The sequence below is a fragment of the Symphalangus syndactylus genome, chromosome 10 (genome assembly GCF_028878055.3).
Source record: "Symphalangus syndactylus isolate Jambi chromosome 10, NHGRI_mSymSyn1-v2.1_pri, whole genome shotgun sequence".
Classification (NCBI taxonomy): Eukaryota; Metazoa; Chordata; class Mammalia; order Primates; family Hylobatidae; genus Symphalangus; species Symphalangus syndactylus.
The window spans coordinates 130,748,429-130,750,828 of NC_072432.2; the positions used below are offsets into that span (position 1 = coordinate 130,748,429).

The following is a 2,400-nucleotide window of genomic DNA, read 5'->3' on the forward strand; positions in this document are numbered from 1 at the left end:
GGCACAAGAATCACTTGAATCTAGGAAGTGGAAGTTGCAGTGAGCCGAGATCATGTCACTGCACTCCAGCCTGGGTGACAGAGCAAGACTGTATTAAAAAAATAAAAATAAAAATAAAATTTAAAAAAAGAAAAAATGAACAGCACCAAAAAAGTAAAATTTCTAAATTAATATTTACTACATAAAACAATAACACTAATGTCTTACAGAGTTCAAAATATAGAGAGAATTAAATATATATTAACAATAGCACAAAAGGTAGGAGAAGGGTAAATGGAGTTAAAGTGTTGTGAGGTTCTTGCATTGTCCAGGATATGACCTGTACAGTTGTTCCTCTGTGTCTATTAGGGATTTGATCCAGGACTTCCCACAGACACCAAAATCCACAGATGTTCAAGTCCCTTACATAAAATGGCATAGTATTTGCCTATAACCTACACACATCCTTCCATATACTTTAAATCATCTCTAGATTACTTATAATACCTAATACACTGTAAGTGCTATGTAAATAGTTGTTTTACTGAATTACTTAGGGAATAATAACAAGAGAAAAGTCTGTACATGTTCGGTATAGATGTAATCATCCATTTTTTTCCCAAATATTTTTGACCAAAGTTTGGTTGAATCCACAGATGTGGAACCCATGGATATGGAGGCCAACTCTGGTAATTTAAGATAGGTTATAATAAAATAATCAAACATGTTGCAATCTCTAGGCTAATCACTGTTTTCACTTTGGCAGCATATACACTAAAATGGGAAGAATACAGAGAAGATTAGCATGGCCCCTTGAGCAAAGACGGCATGCAAATTCTAGGGTAATCACCAAAGAACAATAAAAGAATGTACAGTAAACAAGCTTCAGAGCAGGGAAGTGGAATAATTTTTTAAATGCATGAATAATCCAAAGAAGGAGAGAAAGGGGAAAAATTAACCAAAAAAAACACATGGAACAAATAGAAAGTAAATTGTAAGATGATGAGTTTAAATCATAGTGTCAGTAATTAAATATAAGTGGTCCAAAGATGCCAATTAAAAGACAAAGATTGTGAGACTGGATAAAAATAAACCTCAAATATAAGGATACGAAAAGAAAAGTTGTGTGGCAGTTTTAAAACATAGCCACAAATCCTTTGGCACCCCGCTCATTAAGAGATGGGGTCTGTCTCCCTTCCCCAATCTGTGTGGGCATGTGGTTCCTTCAACCAATAGAGTACAGAAGAAGTAACACTGCGGGACTTTTGAGGCAAGAGTGTAAAAGTCTATGCAATTTATGCCTTGTTTGGTGAAACAGTCACTTTTGGAGCTCTGAGCCACTGTGTGAGAAATCTGACTACTCAAGTCCACCATGTTATAAGGAAGTCCAAGTAGGCACTACAATCAACAGTCCTAGCTGAGTCAAGTCTCAAGTTAGCCCAGTCCAGGTAACAGACATGTGACTGAAGAAGTCTCCAGATTCTAGCCCCCAGTCATTCACATCTTTCCAGCTAAGACTCCAGACAATGTAGAACAGATATGAAGTCTCCCTGCTAAGCTCTGTCCAAATTCCTCACCCACAATACCTGTAAGCATAACAAATTGTTTGTTGGTTTATGCCACTAAGTTTTGTGGTGGTTGGTTATGCAGCAGCACAAAAATGGAAAAAGTTGAAGCTAAAAGGATGAAAAAGATACATCAAGCAAACAATCAAAAGAAAGCTGGTATAGCTAGACAAATATCAGACAAAGTAAACTTTAAGGCAAGCAGTTTTACTGAATATTTCCTAACAATAAAGGGATCAATTCAATTTAAAAAATGGCAAGTCTGACTTTGTATACACATAATAACGTGGCCTCAAAATAAATAAAGCAAAAACTGACAGAACTAAGGGAGAAAAATTCAGAAAAATTCAGAAATGTTAACATACCTAAGTAAATTTTAAAGTACTGAAGTAATTCTAAGGATATTCTCTGATGGCAATGAGATTGAGCAAGAAGTCCAAAACAGAAAGATAACTAGGAAATCCCCAGATATTCAGAAATTAAGGAATATACTTTTCTAAATATGCTTGAGTAAAAGTGAAAAAAACTCATTAAAATATCAAGCTTCTAGCTAACAAAAAAAATACTACCACTAATAACAAGAAAAGGCAAGTCACAGAATGGGAGAAAATATTTGCAATATATATATATATGGAAATCAGAAAATATTTTGAACTGAATGGCAATGAAAATAACATATCACAAGTTATTGGATGCAACTATAGCTAGGAATGGTGGCTCACTTCTGTAATCCCAGCACTTTGGGAGGCCAAGGTGAGAAGATCACTTGAGCCCAGGAGTTCAAGACCAGCCCAGCCAACAGCAAAAAGCAAAACCCCATCTCTACAAAAAATACAAAAATTAGTTGGGTACAGTG

The 2,400-nt window shown here is 35.4% G+C and overlaps 1 non-coding gene across 1 annotated transcript; it reads left to right on the plus strand.

The window, feature by feature from the left end:
* Positions 1 to 727: 727 nt before the first annotated feature.
* On the plus strand, positions 728 to 837 carry LOC129492399 (U6 spliceosomal RNA). The gene has a single exon (XR_008660854.1). It is a non-coding gene; the product is annotated as a U6 spliceosomal RNA (small nuclear RNA).
* The last annotated feature ends 1,563 nt before the right edge of the window (positions 838 to 2,400 follow it).